Source organism: Oreochromis niloticus, linkage group LG22 (assembly GCF_001858045.2).
Source record: "Oreochromis niloticus isolate F11D_XX linkage group LG22, O_niloticus_UMD_NMBU, whole genome shotgun sequence".
NCBI classification, from domain to species: domain Eukaryota; kingdom Metazoa; phylum Chordata; class Actinopteri; order Cichliformes; family Cichlidae; genus Oreochromis; species Oreochromis niloticus.
Genome location: NC_031985.2, coordinates 3,769,315 through 3,788,858, shown reverse-complemented (window position 1 = coordinate 3,788,858; position 19,544 = coordinate 3,769,315). Strand labels below are relative to the sequence as shown.

At 41.3% G+C, this 19,544-nt stretch overlaps 1 protein-coding gene across 1 annotated transcript in view; it reads left to right on the top strand.

Moving 5' to 3' along the window:
- The window catches only part of LOC100711798 (uncharacterized), a 194,234-nt gene that overhangs the window by 158,607 nt on the left and 16,083 nt on the right, over window positions 1-19,544 (top strand). The gene's annotated exons all lie outside the window — the stretch shown is intronic.

The following is a 19,544-nucleotide window of genomic DNA, read 5'->3' as shown; positions in this document are numbered from 1 at the left end:
CTTACACGCCTCTCTGCAGCTCCTCTCCTCCTGCTACCCCCCCAAAAACCCATCTCCATTGAGACTGTGTCAGCTCCCAAAAAGACAAAAAACAAACCAAAACCCAGCAATAAACAACTTAAACATAAAAAATCACAAAGAAAGAACAATACAGTATCCACATCTGAACCAAAGAGTAAAACAGTGAAATGTGGATTATTAAATATTAGGTCTCTCTCCTCCAAGTCTCTGTTAGTACATGACTTAATAATTGATCAACAAATTGATTTACTCTGCCTTACAGAAACCTGGTTGCAGCAGGATGATTATGTTAGTTTAAATGAATCAACACCCCCGAGTCATTCTAACTACCAGAAACCTCGAAGCACAGGCCGAGGGGGCGGTGTGGCAGCAATTTTTCACACCAGTCTATTAATTAACAAAAGACCAAGACAGACTTTTAATTCATTTGAAAGCCTGATGCTTAGCCTCGTCCACCCCAGCTGTAAAACTCAGAAACCAGTCTTACTTGTTATCATCTATCGTCCACCTGGGCCTTACACAGAGTTTCTCTCTGATTTCTCAGACTTTTTATCTGATTTAGTGCTCAGCTCAGATAAAATAATTATTGTGGGTGATTTTAACATCCATGTAGATGCTAAAAATGACAGCCTCAACATGGCATTTAATCTGTTATTAGACTCAATTGGCTTCTCTCAAAATGTAAAAGAACCCACCCACCACTTTAATCACACTCTAGATCTTGTTTTAACATATGGCATAGAAACTGAACATTTAACAGTGTTTCCTGAAAACCCTCTGCTGTCTGATCATTTCCTGATAACATTTACATTTACAATAATTGATTACACAGCAGTGGAGAGTAGACTTTATCAAAGTAGATGTCTTTCTGAAAGTGCTGTAACTAAGTTTAAGAATATAATCCACCCACTGTTATCATCTTCAATGCCCTGTACCAACATAGAGCAGAGCAGCTATCTGAACGCTACTCCAACAGAGGTCGATTATCTTGTTAATAATTTTACCTCCTCACTACGTACGACTCTGGATACTGTAGCTCCTGTGAAAACTAAGGCCTCAAATCAGAAGTACCTGACTCCGTGGTATAATTCTCAAACACGTAGCCTAAAGCAGATAACTCGTAAGCTGGAGAGGAAATGGCGTGTCACAAATTTAGAGGATCATCATTTAGCCTGGAGAAATAGTTTGCTGCTTTATAAGAAAGCCCTCCGCAAAGCCAGAACATCTTACTATTCGTCACTGATTGAAGAAAATAAGAACAACCCCAGGTTTCTCTTCAGCACTGTAGCCAGGCTGACAAAAAGTCAGAGCTCTACTGAGCCAACAATCCCTTTAACGTTAACTAGTAATGACTTCATGAACTTCTTCACAAATAAAATTCTTATCATTAGAGAAAAAATTACCAATAATCATCCCACAGATGTAATATTATCTACAGCTACTTTTAGTACCATCGATGTTAAGTTAGACTCTTTTTCTCCAATTGATCTTTCTGAGTTAACTTCAATAATTACTTCCTCCAAACCATCAACGTGTCTTTTAGACCCCATTCCTACAAAACTGCTCAAAGAAGTCCTGCCAATAATTAATTCTTCAGTCTTAAATATGATCAACCTATCTCTAATAATCGGCTATGTACCACAGGCCTTCAAGCTGGCTGTAGTTAAACCTTTACTTAAAAAGCCATCTCTAGACCCAGCTGTCTTAGCTAATTATAGGCCAATCTCCAACCTTCCTTTCATATCAAAAACCCTTGAAAGAGTAGTTGTCAAACAGCTAACAGATCATCTGCAGAGGAATGGCTTATTTGAAGAGTTTCAGTCAGGTTTCAGAGCTCATCACAGCACAGAAACAGCTTTAGTGAAGGTTACAAATGATCTTCTTATGGCCTTTGACAGTGGACTCATCTCTGTGCTTGTCCTGCTAGACCTTAGTGCTGCGTTTGATACTGTTGACCATAATATCCTATTAGAGCGATTAGAACATGCTGTAGGTATTACAGGTACTGTGCTGCAGTGGTTTGTATCATATCTATCTAATAGACTCCAATTTGTTCAAGTAAATGGAGAGTCCTCTTCACACACTAAGGTCAATTATGGAGTTCCACAGGGTTCAGTGCTAGGACCAATTCTGTTTACATTATACATGGTTCCCCTAGGCAGCATCATTAGAAGACAGCATAAATTTTCACTGCTATGCAGATGACACGCAGCTCTATCTATCCATGAAGCCAGGTAACACACACCAATTAGTTAAACTGCAGGAATGTCTTAAAGACATAAAGACCTGGATGGCCGCTAACTTTCTGCTTCTTAATTCAGATCAAACTGAGGTTATTGTACTCGGCCCTGAAAATCTTAGAAATATGGTATCTAACCAGATTCTTACTCTGGATGGCATTACCTTGGCCTCGAGTAACACTGTGAGGAACCTTGGAGTCATTTTTGACCAGGACATGTCCTTCAGCGCACATATTAAACAAATATGTAAGACTGCTTTCTTCCATTTGCGCAACATCTCTAAAATTAGAAATATCCTGTCTCAGAGTGACGCTGAAAAACTAGTTCATGCATTCATTACTTCCAGGCTGGACTACTGTAATTCTTTATTATCAGGATGTCCTAAAAACTCGCTGAAAAGCCTTCAGCTAATCCAAAATGCTGCAGCAAGAGTCCTGACAGGGACTAGAAAGAGAGAGCATATTTCTCCTGTTTTGGCTTCCCTTCATTGGCTTCCTGTTAAATCCAGAATTGAATTCAAAATCCTGCTCCTCACATACAAGGTCTTAAATAATCAGGCCCCATCTTTTCTTAATGACCTTGTAGTACCATATCACCCTATTAGAGCACTTCGCTCTCGCTCTGCAGGCCTACTTGCTGTTCCTAGAGTATTTAAAAGTAGAATGGGAGGCAGAGCCTTCAGTTTTCAGGCCCCTCTTCTGTGGAACCAGCTTCCAGTTTGGATTCGGGAGACAGACACTATCTCTACTTTCAAGATTAGGCTTAAAACTTTCCTTTTTGCTAAAGCATATAGTTAGGGCTGGACCAGGTGACCCTGAATCCTCCCTTAGTTATGCTGCAATAGACGTAGGCTGCCGGGGATTCCCATGATGCATTGAGTTTTTCCTTTCCAGTCACCTTTCTCACTCACTATGTGCTAATAGACCTCTCTGCATCGAATCATTTATCTTATTAATCTCTGTCTCTCTTCCACAGCATGTCTTTCATCCTGTTTTCCTTCTTTCACCCCAACCGGTCGCAGCAGATGGCCCCGCCCCTCCCTGAGCCTGGTTCTGCCGGAGGTTTCTTCCTGTTAAAAGGGAGTTTTTCCTTCCCACTGTTGCCAAAGTGCTTGCTCATAGGGGGTCATATGATTGTTGGGTTTTTCTCTGTATTTATTATTGTGCTATCTACTGTACAATATAAAGTGCCTTGAGGCGACTTTTGTTGTGATTTGGTGCTATATAAATAAAATTGAATTGAATTGAATTGAATTGAATTGCTGCTCAGTCCACACAGTGAGCTTCATGCTTCTGGTGTAGAAGATTATTCAGATGTTTTAACTGGTTTTTAAGTTTTGATGTCTGAAGTGGTAAAAAGTGGCAACCAGTCTGGTTTCCTTACAAGTAAGACAGGTCAGAATGAAACACGGTGGTAGTTCTTGTTGAGTTTGTGTGCTCTCTGCAAAGGAAAGAAGTCCGTCTATGTATAACTAGCCAGTTAAGATAAGATAAGAAGAACTTTATTTATCCTGAGGGAAATTCTTTTGTCATGCTCAGTGCTCACACATGCTCAGTGCAGCAAGAGAGACAGAGGAACAGAGGAATAAGATATACAATATATACAATATATACAATAAGGATACTAGTATACAGTAATATACAGTAGGATAGTGCAAAATATTATATCAAATAACTCTAACGAAGTAACAATATAACTATATCCCGAAAAATAAAGAGCTTAGCTATCAGTGCAGGTGATTCTAAAAGTGGCATAGTATTGTGCAAATGGATAAAAGAGTAGCAGCATATCAGAATCTGAATCAGAATCAGAATCAGAATCGTGTTTATTGGCCAAGTATATGTGCAGACGCATACAAGGAATTTGGTTCCGGTAGATGGTGGATCTCAAGCACAGGAATGTAAATCACACACACACACACACACACACACACACACACACACACACACACACGTGTCTATATTTACATTACACATACATACACATACATACACAAAGCTGTGTAAAGCAACTATAAATAACCAATCTAAACTTATATACATAAAATACAGAAATGAAATGAGGTGGAATGAATACTACAGAATGTTCATAAGGTGCATTTGCAGTCTGGCAGTGGGAGCAGTGTGACAGGTCAACTGTTTAGAAGGGAGATGGTGAGGGGAAAGAAACTGTTCCTGTGTCAGGTGGTCCTGATATGATGGGGAGATGAAACAAATATTCAATGAAAAACTGTTGGGTGATATTGCACGGTCTGAATGGAAACAGAATAGCTTTGTTATTAATCCTCAGGAAAATCACCTACAGAGTGAGGAAGAGTTGTACAGTCTTATTGCGACCGACACGAACGATTTCCTGTGGCGGTCAGTTCTGCATTTCGGGGCGATGAGTCTTTTGCTGCGTGTGCTCCGATGGTCCATCATGGAGGCGTGCATGGGGTGGGAGGGGTTGTTCATGTTACAAGCTTTTTTAGCATTCTCCTCTCAGACACCTCCTCCAGGTTCTCCAGTCTGACACCCAGGACAGAACCAGTCTTTTTAATCAGTTTGTTCAGCCTGTTGGCATCAGCTGTCTTCACCCCACTGCCCCAGCACACACCTGCAAAGAACACAGCACTCTCTACCACAGAGTGATAGAACATTGTCAGCATTTTCCTACCAACATTGAAGGACCTGAGCCGCCTCAGTAGGAAAAGCCAACTCTGCCCTTTTTTAAAGACAGCATTGGTGTCTTTGGTCCAGTCCAGTTTACAGTCCAAGTGTACCCCCAGGTACTGGTAGTCCTCCACGATCTCCACATCAGCCCCTCTGATGGTGACAGGGGTAGGAGTAGCATGCTTCCTAAAAAAAAAAAAAAGGCCTGTATTTGTAGAGCGCTTTTACTAGTCCCTAAGGACCTCAAATCACACAACCAGTCATCCACCCCTAAAGTCCATGATCAGTTCCTTTGTCCTTGTGATGTTAAGTTGTAGATGGTTTAGCTCACACCACTCAACAAAGCTGTCCACCACACTCCTGTACTCCTCCTCCTGTCCATCCCTGATGCAACCCACAATGGCAGAGTCATCCAAGAATTTCTGCAGATGGTGTTGGGTCTGTGTTTCCACAAGCCCCGCTAGTTTAGAGACTTATTCATCATGAAGAAAACAAGACAGTCAGCGATCGATCGATTTACTTGCAAGGGAGGCCTAGTTGGTATCTTAGGAACGCACTTTGAATCCTACCACAAAATTACCCCAAATCCGGCCTCTGCTTGCTGCCTTTTATTGGGAAAACAGTTCACACAATACACATCACAGCTAAAGCACCTCCCACCGTAAAACCCCCAAATGGTTCTAAGACAAGGCACTATGTGTGTCTATTTGTAAACATCTGTATGCATGTGCAAGAACGTGTGTGTGTGTGTGTGTGTGTGTGTGTGTGCATGTGAGAATGTGTGTGTATGTGTGTGTGTGTGTGAGTGAGTGTGTGAGAATGTGTGTCTCTCTGTGTGCGTGACTTCCAACTGTTTCTAACAACATCCTTAGTCATAAAATGGTAATCTCCCCCACACCCAATATATGGTTCAATTCCTGTATTGGTTCACCATACACAACACAGTGGAGCCACAAAAGGGCAGAAAGCTTACCACACAAGAATCAGATCTTTCAGATAGGATGTATCTGCAATAAAACCTCCCCCAGCACAGAGTGGCTGGAGAGGTGGTCAGAGACAAAGGAATGTCTTGATCCTATAGATTGAACTAAGACCTTACAAATTTAAGAAACACAATGACACATTCAACAATTAGACTTAACAATGGCATGACTGAGACTTGTACCTGAAGTCAGACGTGTAGAGGGTGAAGAGGAAGGGTGATATGACCGTCCCCTGTGGCGCTGCTCAGGATGTTATTCGAGTGGCAGCTCTTCAGCCGAACATGCTGTGGTCGACTTGTTAAATAGTCCATGATCCAAGCTACTAGTGGGGCGTCCACCTGCATTTCTGTGAGCTTATTCCCCAGCAGTGATGGTCTGATCGTGTTAAAAGCACTAGAGAAGTCAAAGAACATGACCCTCACAATGCTCCCAACAATGTCCAGGTGAGAATAAGCCTGGTCCAGCAGGTAGATGTAGTTTTCATAAGAGTGACTTACGAGGACAGGAAATTTATGATTTAGTGATGATACATTGTTGTGACGGGTTTATATCTTATGCTAAATCTAAGTATGTTAAAGTGCTTAAAGGGGAACATTATTGTGTGCAAAACTGTGCAGCTTTTGACAAGGTTTTCGGTGTATTGAAAGGGTGAAGTTTAAGATTGTTTAAGATTGTTGAGGTTGTTGTTTTAGTGATGGGTTGATTCTGTCGGGTAGATTTGTGTTGTTTTCTTATTTTAATAGAGGGAGTTTTATTAAACATGGACATGTCTAGAATTGGGCCCATTATTTTTGTAACAGTGCACTTAGAGAAAACCAGGCAGGTGATTTTGTTTTGTGCTTTGATGAGCTAATAATCAGCTCTCTATTTTCTGATTTTTGTTCTAAGCAGGCCTGCAAGAATGAATAACAGCGCTGTAAAAATTTCCGGGAGAATAAACATAAGGTGACCTTTTCCAGATTACAATGGGCGGAGGAGAAGGCTAAGTCTCTGTCTAAAAGGATTGCAGCGAGCCAATCCAGTCCAAAAGCATAAAGAACCATTTTCCTACAAAACAAAATAAAACAAATGAATGAGCTCATGTTGCTGAGAGTGGAGAATCTGATAATTTGCGCGGCAAATCTCCACTATTAGCAATACCTTGTGTGAATGCGTGTGAGTGAATGTGTGTAAATGGACGGTCACGGGACGGACGAGGTGGACCAAAGGTTGGACCGACTGGACACTGAGATAAAGACTGGACTAAGGTTAAACACATGACTGATAACTGTTCTGTTTTAAGTTTTCTTTCTTATAACACAGATTGGATCATAAGTGGGGAAAACTGAGTATGAAATGTGAAATTCTGGTACACACACAGGTTTTGTTTCTAGAAAGTTCCAAGGATGCAGGCTGTGGATGGAGCCAAGAGTTCGAAAAGATTTGACATAATGATTAAATTGATTTCATTCCTTAAACACAGGTTTGCAGGGCCGGAGCAGATATACCTGAGAGGACGATCGCTGAGGTGTTTTAAGAAATGATATGACTAACCTTTTTCTTTTAATTTCCTGAGCTCAGGTGAAGCATTTTGAGTTTTTTGACACATAAGATGTGTCAAAAAAAAGGGGGGGATTTAAGGCAAGGCAAGGCAAGGCAAATTTATTTATATAGCACAATTCAACAACAAGGTGATTCAAAGTGCTTTACAGAGACATTAAAAACAAAAACAAATAAAAAGCATGATTTAAATTTGATTAAAACAAGCAAACAAACAAACAAACAAACAAACAAAACAGTATATAAAATCAGAACAGTAGATAAAATCAGTAGTTAAAAAGTAGGTTTTGAAATTTAAACTTAAGTGTGGATTTGGTGCTTTATTCAAATGCAGCTGAGAATAGGTGAGTCTTCAACCTGGATTTAAATAAACTGAGTGTTTCAGCTGATCTGAGGCTTCCTGGGAGTTTGTTCCAGATATAAGGAGCATAAAAGCTGAATGCAGCTTCTCCGTGTCTGGTTCTGACTCTGGGGACTGATAACAGACCGGATCCAGATGACCTGAGGGATCTGGAAGGTTCATACTGGGTCAGGAGGTCACTGATGTATTTTGGTCCTAAACCATTCAGAGCTTTATAGACCAGCATCAGAACTTTAAAGTCTATCCTCTGACGGACAGGCAGCCAGTGTAAAGACCTCAGAGCTGGACTGATGTGGTCCACTTTTTTGGTCTTAGTGAGGACTCTAGCAGCAGAGTTCTGAATGAGCTGTAGTTGTCTGACTGATTTTTTAGGTAGACCTGTAAAGATGCTGTTACAGTAATCAAGCCTACTAAAGATGAATGCATGGACTAGTTTTTCCAGGTCCTGTTGAGACATCAGATCTTTTATCCTTGAAATATTCTTGAGGTGATAGTAAGCTGATTTTGTTATTGTCTTAATGTGTTTTTCTAAGTTTAGGTCTGCATCCATCACTACACCCAAATTTCTCGCCTGGTTTGTGGTTTTTAGGTGTATAGATTGAAGTTCTCTGGTGACCTGTAATCGTTTTTCTTTTGCACCAAAGACTATTACCTCAGTTTTATTTTTGTTTAGCTGGAGAAAATTGTGGCACAACCAGTCATTAATTTCCTCAATGCATTTACCAAGAGCCTGTACAGGGCCTTGGTCTCCTGGTGACATTGTGATATATATTTGTGTGTCATCTGCGTAGCTATGATAGTTTATTTTGTTGTTCTTTATAATCTGTGCCAGTGGGAGCATGTAAATGTTAAACAGAAGGGGTCCCAAGATGGAACCTTGGGGAACTCCACATGTGATACTTGTCTGCTCAGATGTGAAGTTACCTATTGATACAAAGTATTTCCTGTTTTCTAAGTATGTTTTGAACCAGTTTAGTACAGTTCCTGAAAGACCTGCCCAGTTCTCCAGTCGTTTGAGTAATATGTTGTGGTCAACTGTATCAAATGCTGCACTGAGATCCAGTAAAACTAAGACTGACATTCTTCCACTGTCTGTGTTCAGACATATGTCATTAAACACTTTGGTCAGAGCGGTTTCAGTGCTGTGGTTCTGTCTAAAGCCTGACTCGAAGGCATCATAGCAGTTATTCTGTTTTAAGAAGTAATTGAGCTGTTGAGAAACTGCTTTTTCAATAATCTTACTTAAAAATGGGAGATTTGAGATCGGCCTGTAGTTATTCATTTGTGTCTTGTCAAGATTGTCCTTTTTCAGTATAGGTTTAATTACAGCAGTTTTTAGTGATTCTGGAAACACACCTGATGTTAAAGAAAAGTTGACGATCTGTAACAGGTCTGACTCCAAAGTCTTTGTGACCTTTTTGAAAAAACTTGTTGGCAGGACATCTAAACAGCAAGAGGAGGAGTTCAGTTGACCTAAGATGTCCTCCAGGTCTTTGCTGTAAATAGGGTGAAACTGTTTGATGGTGTTTAAACAGTTTTTCGGTGGACACAGTACATGTCCTGGATCAGCTGTTGATGTATTAATTGCTTGTCTAATCTTTTGGATTTTTTCTGTGAAGAATTTGGCAAAGTCATTGCAGGCCATGGTCGAATGAAGTTCAGCTGCCACTGACACAGGAGGGTTTGTTAGCCTGTCAACTGTAGAAAATAAGACCCGAGCGTTATGACTGTTTTTGGTGATGATGTCAGAGAAGTAGGACCTCCTTGCACTCCTCAGTTGTAAGTTATAATTGTGAAGTTTCTCTTTATAGATGTCATAATGAACCTGGAGGTTTGTTTTTCTCCATCTGCGCTCAGCTTTCCTACACTCTCTTTTTTCATTTTTCACCAGTGTGGAGTTTCTCCATGGAGACTTTTTCCTTCCAGAGATAACCTTTACCTTAATGGGAGCAATAGTGTCCATTACATTTAACATTTTAGCATTGAAGCTATTGACGAGCTCATTGACTGAACCTCTGGACAGGTCAGGTGTTAATGGGAAGACCTGGTTAAAGATCTCACTACTGTGTTCAGTTATACACCGTTTTGTGATCACTGCTGTTGATATATTTGTGTGGGCTGAGATTTTACTTTCAAAGAAAACACAGTAATGATCAGACAGGCCCACATCAGACACAGTAACGTTTGAAATGCTCAGGTCCTTGGAGATCAGTAGGTCAAGAGTGTGTCCTCTATTATGTGTGGCCTCTGTTACATGCTGAGTCAGCCCAAAGTTGCCCAGAGTGTTACTCAGGTCTTTAGTCCCTTTGTCCTGAGGGTTGTCCACATGGATGTTAAAATCCCCAACAATAATTACACAGTCGAAATCAACACAGATCACAGACAGCAGTTCACTGAGGTCATTAAAAAAGTCTGTGCAGTATTTGGGAGGCCTGTAAACATTAAGAAACATAACTTTGGATGGGGCCTTCAGCTGTAAAGCCACATATTCAAAAGACTGAAAATTTCCAGGAGATAGCTGCTTACATTGAAATGATTCATTAAATAAGACAGCAACCCCTCCTCCTCTCCTGCTCACCCTGGCCTCACTGATAAAACTGTAGTTAGGAGGGGTCGTCTCGATGAGAACAGCTCCACTGTTACTTTGGTCCAACCAAGTTTCAGTTAAAAACATAAAATCAAGGCTGTGCTCGGTGATTAAATCATTAATTAAAAATGTTTTCCCAGCTAAAGATCTAACGTTTAATAAAGCCAAGTTAAGTGTTTTAGAGGTATTATTTGCCCCCTCGTGTTTGGGAGCAGTCTGTGGCACACAAGGTATGTTTAATATATTTAAAGATCTTTTAGAGTGCAGCTCTCTGTGTTTTGACCAGGCCACATTTCTCCTTCTGTCACCTAAAAGTACAGAAATTTTAAAACCTTCTAATAAACAGGGTCCCAGCTTCTCCTGGGAAAAGTCACCACTGCCATAATCCTCGCAGCCCGGACCCTCCACACATCACACATCAGACTGCGGAGACAGAGCATGAAGGTGGTAAGGAGGAACTAAGGGGGGCGAGGCTGGGCAATGTAACTTCGATTGCTCTGTTGAGGGCGGGGCCCGATGGCGAACCTTTGGCTGCTCTGGTGGGGGTTAATGGGGGACAAAAAGGATTGGGCCGGGGGGTAGATCTGAGCCCAGCATTGACCCGCTCCATCATCTCCTCAGTGAATTTCAGGTGTGGGGAGGAGGGAGAAAGGGAGGGGAGGAGGGTGATGGCCTGTCAGGGGTTTGGGGGACTGGGAAGGTCGTGGTCCCTGGTCCTGGTCGTTGGTGTTGTTGAGAGAGTTGGAGGCGAGTAGGGACCCCTCTTCTTGCCTCAGATGTCTCTCCTTTCTGAGGCTCTTCCCGGGTGGGGGCAGATGGAGCTCCTCCTCAAGGTTTCTGCTGGGCTTTGTCTGTTCTCGGAGTACTGTTTGTTCCTCTTTATGAGATAACTCCTCGTTTATCTCAGCCTTGGCACCAAGTGCAGATGGATGACGTATGGAGTAAAACAAGTTGGAGGTGAACAGTTTCACTCCAGACTTGTTAAAATTAAATCCATTTGCTTTAAACAGATGCCTGCGTTCCCAAAAAATATTAAAGTTGTTGATAAAATGCACTGAGTGGTCAGTACATGCTGATATGAGCCATTTATTCAGTGCAAACAACCTGCTGAATCTCTCGTCTCCTCCTCTGACGGGCGGTACAGGTCCACTGATGAATACAGCTGCATTCAGAGAGTTTACAGTGTTTAATAATCCAGTAAAGTCCCGTTTCAGAACCTCCGACTGTTGTTTGGACACATCGTTTGACCCTGTATGCAGAACAATGTTTGTCACGGTTGGATATTCATCTGCAATTTGAAGAATTCTCTCCTTCAGGTTGTTGACCATATCCTTAGGAAAGCAGAGGACTTTAGTGTTCTTACCGCACATCCTTTGTACATCCTTTACGGCAGAGTCACCTACAATCAGAGTTTCAGGCCTAGCCTTTAGCTTTCCCGGTGGCCTTTTACTTTTCAACAGATTTTCAGACCTTACTTCGCTACTTTTAGATGGATGGTTGTCCAATAGAGATCCAGGGTCCTTTGATAGTGGAGCAAATCTGTTCTGCAGTTTCACATTCAGTTGTTTTGGAGGTTTGTTGTTAACCTTCCTATTCACGGTTGTCCAGTCCTGTTTCCTCCCGTATACAGGGGTAGAAGAGCTTCTCTGTCTCGTAGGAAGTGAAGGCCAGTCGGTTTCAGAGATTTCAGCTCGCTGTGCTCTGCCTGTGATACGTCCTCCCCCTTCCAGGAGACATGATTTATGTCTTGGTTTTGCACCAAGACAGTCCAAGGGGGGATTATCGCTTGAGGATTTATAATAATGCACAGAGTCTACTTTCTTGGTCATGTTATCTGTGCTCCTTAGCTGTGTATTAGCTTGCTCATCACCATTGTTTTGAATCAAAGGCAGGGTTGTTTCATTTCCGCACAGTCCATTTACCTCCACGTTTACTTCTAAGCGATGAATTTTTGTCTCCAGTACTGCAATCTTCTGCAGGAGGCTGTGGTAGTCATCTGTGGAGAGGGAAGGCATCTTGTTGCTAGTTAGCCTAGCGGTTAGCACCTTTCCAGGCTATTGAGGCTGTTCGGTGCCCAGACGCTGTAATCAGGCTTCAGCTGTGTCTAGGCCACAGACACACGGAGCGCTGAGGATAAGGTAACTATAAAAATGTTGCTGTTTCTGTTAAGAACACTTTAGTCCTAATGATCTATAAGTGTCCAGAAGCTCTCGCAGGTAAGCTCATACAGAAAAAAGGGAAAAAAATCAGCATAAAAATCAATAAAAATCAATAAAAGAAGCAAAGCATTTAAAGAGCAAAGAGAGAAAGCGTCCACACTCACAAAAGGGGTGGAGACAAACCCATTTCAAATTAAAAGGTTTAATTTGAAATGGGTTTTAGGATCATTTTATGACTTTTGGGGTTTTTGATAATTTAGATATGGTAAAACTGAGGCAGAAATTGTTATTTTCATGTTCTGTTTGATTTCTAGAATAAGTGGTTATAATGCAGGCTCACACATACAGATATTACATAGATTTATTTCTAGGCTGGAGGTGAAACACAGTTTTCTTCGTCTATGTGTAGGAACTGGTGATGCAGAAGCTGTAAAGATAGACATGCCATGAATAAGTTGATAGGAAACATGTCGAGACAGCCATATAGGGCAAAAGTGGTAGAGTTTGTATGTGTGTTGAAAAGAGGAAGTAAGTTTTGTACAGGACGTGCTTGAGATGATCAGATGAGAGAAGGAGAGAGCTTCTTAAGAGGGTGTTAAAGAAGAGCATCCGCCTCAGGGACCATGTAGGCTTGAAACTTATTGCCTTTTATGGAAGGTGTGATAGAAAGAGGAGCCTCTCTGTCTCATTTTAGGGGTTTAAGATTGACCATTTGCTGTAACTGATGCATATTATGCATCAGTTGGGCGATCGTGGCTCAAGAGTTGGGAGTTCGCCTTGTAATCGGAAGGTTGCCGGTTCGAGCCCCAGCTTGGACAGTCTCGGTCGTTGTGTCCTTGGGCAAGACACTTCACCCGTTGCCTACTGGTGGTGGTCAGAGGGCCCGGTGGCGCCAGTGTCCAGCAGCCTCGCCTCTGTCAGTGCGCTCCAGGGTGGCTGTGGCTACAATGTAGCTGCCATCACCAGTGTGTGAATGGGTGGATGACTGGATATGTAAAGCGCTTTGGGGTCCTTAGGGACTAGTAAAGCGCTATATAAATACAGGCCATTTTTACCATATTATGTTCATTTGTGACGCATGAAGGGGCGTAACCCTGATGAATGAAACCATTCTGAATTGAGCTGTTCGGAGAAGATCTCTGTCTGTTTTTATGCTCAGATGGTGATGGTGTATATCTTACCCTGGGTGTGTTTAATAAAACTAAAAGTGTTGCTCACACACATGAAGAGCATTGAGATTAACTAAAGTTAATATAAAGGACAGAGCCCAGAACATGATATTGTGAACTAACTTTGAATGATTAACGGAACGTTAGATGAACACAGTAGATTAGTGAGCTGTAGCAGAGAGAGGCTTTTTGTTTTCTATCCTTTACAGGAGAAGATTTCAGGACCACAGCGACCACAGGGGGCGAGAATCCTGGAAGCCCGAGACCGAATGGAACCAACCAGAGAAAGGAGAAGAACAGAGCACAAAGACACCGAGTTGTTTATATTACAAAGAAGATCAAAAGCTTGTTAGACACAGGTTATAATGGGAGCATAAAAGTAATGAGAGGGACTTTACGAGTAGCTGCAGGATTTTTATGTTATGTAAATTGCCCAACCACAGTGTTCAGACCGGATATGCGCTACCCATTAAAGGGGGCGAAGAAATCAGGCCTAAGTTTTAAAGATGGAACGGGTTAACTCTATAGAGGATGTTTCCAAAGGTTGACAAAATAATCTAGGACCTTTTACCAGGAAAGCTAATTATATCTTTTTGGATTTTACAGTGTGTCAGGAGTGGGTTTAAACTAGGATTGAAAAAATTAAACTGGGTGAAAAGGGGGTGTAGCAAGTAGATTTAGGGCAGCTCACAGCCCGGCGTAAATGCAAGGTGCTGTCACACAGCTTAAGTTATTTGTTTGATTTATTTTTACGACAAAATAATAAGGAAACATTGAAAACATACAACCCGTTGAGGGGACAGATAGGGTTGGGCAAGTGAAAGGTTTTGTTTGTTTAGCATAATCTCTTTTGTTATATTTTAGCTTTTAACATGGAACATGCCTCTCTGGAGCTTCTCTCCTGATGCTACCCCGCCAAAAAACCCTTCTCCATAGAGACTATGTCAGCTCCCAGACAGACAAAACAAACTAAAAGCCAGCAATAAACAACTTAAACATAAACAATCACAAAGAAAAAACAACATAGAATCCACATCTGAACCAAAGAGTAAAACAGTGAAATGTTAAATATTAGGTCTCTCTCCTGAAAGTCTCTGTTATCTCACCCCAACCGGTCGCAGCAGATGGCCCCGCCCCTCCCTGTGCCTGGTTCTGCCGGAGGTTTCTTCCTGTTAAAAGGGAGTTTTTCCTTCCCACTGTTGCCAAAGTGCTTGCTCATAGGGGGTCATATGATTGTTGGGTTTTTCTCTGTATCTATGAAGCGCCTTGAGGCAACTTTTGTTGTGATTTGGCGCTATATAAATAAAATTAAATTGGATTGCATTGAAGTAAACTTAATGTGATAAATTAGGAATTATGTTGTGTTTCTTACAAAACACAAAAAGGGGGAGAATTGTCAGGAAATCAATATCCTTAGTATTCTTATTTTCCTATTATATTGTTTTATGTACTTTAATAATGAAGGCTTGTAGAGCAAGGCCACCTTTGACTCACAAATAAGTGCTCAGCCAGACTGAAAAACAGGAAGTTTTAGTGCACAGGCATATTAATAGATAAGACACAGAAAAGAGGAACTTTCCATATAAGCAATGTTCGAGACTCTGTGACGTGTAAAGTACCAAAATAACACCTATATGAGACACAGCTTATGATTCTAATGTTAGAGCTCTTGCAACTGGCATTTGAGCTGTGCAGGGGTCTCTCTCTCTCTTCTGGAAGATGATTTATAAAAAGAAATATAACTGTTTTAACACACTATGAGTCGGTTTTCTCTGTTCTGTCATGGGGAAAAAGGATCGGGGTTCAATAGCACTGAGGTGAAGGTGTCCGTGTTGTCGGTCCTTCAGGTCCTGGTGGTCTGGACGGCTTTAAAAAAGACAGCTGGACTTCTTCGGTTTGTGAAATCCTCCCAGTCGGGGACATATGAAGCTTTTCAACCACTCAAATGAGAAGCTTCTGTCTCTGTGATAAAATAAATAAATGCAGTTTGTGGGACAGTTCGATCTCTGTTGGTTGTACCTGCTCTCTCACCTTTGTCAGTTACGTAAACACAAAGCAGGCCGGCAGGTGGGCGTGAGTTGAAGGCGTCTGTGGTTTACAAGCAGCCAGGAACGCAGCAGCGAGCAGACAGAGTCAGGAAATAGAGACGATCAGTTCAAGAAGGACGCGGGGAGGACGCTCCGACCGAAAAGCGGATAAATCTGAGATTTTCACCGAGCAGAGGCTCTGATTCGGAGTCACGATGAACCTGTTCGCGGTGTTCGTCCTTCTGGGGACGGCGCTGACCGTAAACTGCGGTGAGTTTGCGCTTTTTTACCAAAGCTAAAGGAGCGGGTCCAAACCAAAAGTAAAAACGGACTGTGACGTCGCTGAAAAACAAAAGTTCAGACGACGATTTTAGTTGATTTTATCGGTATTAAACGGAGATTTCTGAGTGTTTCGGTGCCGTGACGGGACTCTGCACACCAGGTGTGTGAAAGTGGGGAAGAAGAAAGCGCTTTAATCCGCCCAGGTGTTTCTGCTGCCGCGGGCCTGCTGAGGCTCGAAGAGAAACACTTACAGATACAAATATTTAAAATGTTGTTGGTTTAATCTTTTCATTTACACGTGTTGGCTTTTTTTTTAAGACCAGACAGTTTCATAAAAGTGATGAGTTCAAAACCTGAAAACTTCAAAGCTGACTGAAGATCACGGCTGTAAACTGTGTGTGTGGTTTTTTGTGTGTGTGTGTGTGTGTGTGTGGATTAACCAGCAATTAATTAACTAACTAGCAATTAATTAACTAGCAATAATACAGGTTAGAGTCCTCTGGGTTTATATCAGTGGACTTCGTGTTAGGAGTGGTTGTAAAACGATGTCCGGACACACCTCAGTTAAAGTAAAGTAAAGTAAAATTTTATTTATACAGCACCTTTCAAGATAAAATCACAAAGTGCTTTACAGAAGCAGAAACAGACATTAAAATCTCAAACAAACAAAAGCAACCAAAAACAAGTTTAAACAGATACGTTTTTAACTGCTTTTTAAAAGACATGACCGAGTCCACAGATCTCAAACTCAAAGGGAGCGAGTTCCAGAGTCTGGGAGCCACTGATACAAACGCTCTGTCACCTTTTGTTTTTAACCTTGTATGCTGGACAACCAGCAACTCCTGGTCACAAGACCTCAGGGACCTGCTGGGGTGATAAGAAAGAAGAAGATCACTTATGTAAGTTGGAGCTACTCCGTGCAGGGCCCTATAAGTCATGATTATGATCTTAAATTGGACCCTGAACCTGACAGGCAGCCAGTGCAGCTGAATCAGCAGGGGAGTGGCATGGGAGTGTTTGTGATGCTTTGTCAGAAGCCTAGCAGCAGCATTTTGAACACCCTGCAGTCGTTTAAGGGAGGCAAGTAAACTTAAGCAAGTAAACAAGGAATTACAATAATCTAAGCGAGATAAAACAAAAGCATGAATAATCATTTCCAATTTGGAACGTGACACAATGGGACTCAGCTTAGCGATATTTCTTAAATGGTAAAAACAAGAGCGAACCAAAGACTTAATGTGTGTGTCCAGCGTCAGGGCTGGATCAAATGTAACACCAGTTCTCAGTAAACAGGTAGGAACAGGTGTGTCAGTGTGAGCTGATGCTGCTGAGCCGGACTGATCACATTATTATCACATCTGTGACGTGACGAACAGTCAGAAGCATCTCAGAGTTTACTGTAAACATCTTCTTTTCCTGCTTACCTGAGACAGGTGTGAGATTTGAAAATCAAATCTTTTATTGAATTCAGAACATTTCCCCACATTCAGTGAACACACCTGAGACACTGCAGGGTTTTTTTTTTTTTCACGCTGACAGAAACACGTCACTCGTGTCTCTTTACACTTCTTTGTCATTTGAGGTCTGTGGTTAGAACTGAAATAACTTTTAAATAACTTTTAAGAATAACTTTTAAATGAAACTAATTATTGTGATGCTGATATTATTTTGAGTCTATGAGTTGAAGTTTCTGGTGTTTACACAGAAACAGGAATGTTACAATGATCTCTTTACCTGGAGAACAGCTAATGCGCAGGAAAGCTATTTAATTATTGTAACAGAAAGTGATGATTCGTTTTATTACATTTATTTTTATTACATTGTTTAGATTTTTACATTTAGTAAGCAAAGATGACAAAATTACTGATAGTTTCTCTCAGTCAAGTCTGCCTCGCTGTTATTCTAGTTTTATTTCTTCTTTTTTTTAAAGTTTTAGATTCAGTTTAGTTTTTAAAGTTTAAACATATTTTCTTTGAGTTTTTATTGGTTTCAGTGTTATTGTGGCTGTTATTAATAATGATAGAAGCATTGATTGTGAGATGTAAGAAGCTAAAAACAGATTGCAGTACTAGCAGCTGACTGATGGTGGCGTACACATCCTGCTGGCTCTGCAGTAACCAAACTGAAAGAGACTAAAAATAACATCTTTAAATATTTTAGATATTTTTGTAAGACTTGCTGTCAGTTTTCTTCAGGTTTAGTTCATTACTATAACCCGACATATTGTTCTGTGACTGACACCAATAAACTTAAACGTCCAGACTGGACTCTGGTACTTGTTCTGCGTGGAATCATCATTGTTGTCAGCGGTCTCTATTTTCTTTAACAACTGACTGAACAGTGTTTTTATATAGAAAATTTCAGTTCAGAGGAGAATTATCTAGCTTTATTAGATTAGATAAAACTTTATTAATCCCTTGGGTGGGTTCCTCCGGGAAATTCAGTTTCCAGTAGCACAGCACCGACAGAAGTTGCATGTTCCAGAGTTGGAATACCAAATAAAGGGGAATGAGAGAGTATGAATATAAGCATAAATACAGCATATATACATGTATACACACATTTAATAGGGATAAATAGGAATACCAGTGAAATATAGTCATTGATAAGTTGTAGACCACCAGAGTCTATTGCACATTTCAACTACTGTGAGTCTATTGGGCAGTGAAATATAAAAAATATTGCACAGTGAAAGGCACTACAGCTTACTTGTACCCCCCCCCCCCCCCCCCCTTGTCCCCCTGTCTCCCCTCCCTCTCCCCTCCAGTGAGGAGTTAAACAGTCTGATGGCGTGTGGGATAAAGGAGTTTTTAAGTCTGTTGGTTTTTGACTTTGGGAGGAGCAACCTGTCACTGAACAGACTCCTCTGTTTGTTTATGACCATATGCAGAGGATGTCCAGCATTGTCCATAATGTCCAGCAGTTTCTTTAATGTCCTCTTCTCTGCCACCGTCACCAGAGTGTGCAGCTTCATGCAAACCACAGATATGTTAAAAACTAAAACATGTTTTTACCTAAACTCGTAAAAAGTTTCAGTGTTTGTGAATGTGAGCTAACCGAAGACCGAGCGAGAGCAGGAAGTGTTTTGCTCTGTATTTAAATATCAGTAAAGTTTGTAGATCAGGTGCAGAGCTGTGACATCTACACACAGCTGAGAACAGAAACTGAAAACAGCTTCAGCTTTAGTTTGAACTCTCACTGAATGTTAGTTACAGATCGTCAGTAAGCTGCTGTTTTTACTTTAATTTTAATTGTCAGGAAAACAACTTCAGTGCATGAGTCTGGTCTGTTGGTGCTTCTCAGCTGTGATAAATAAAAAGATATTCTGTTTTCAGAGACTCATTCCCTCCATTACATCTACACGGCGCTCTCCAAACCTGTCGGCCTCCCGGGCATCCATGAGTTCACAGCCATGGGTTTGCTGGACAACAGGATGATTGACTACTTTGACAGCAAGAATCAGGTGAAAGTTCCCAGACAGGAGTGGATGAGAAAGCGTTTACCTGCTGATTACTGGGAAAAAGG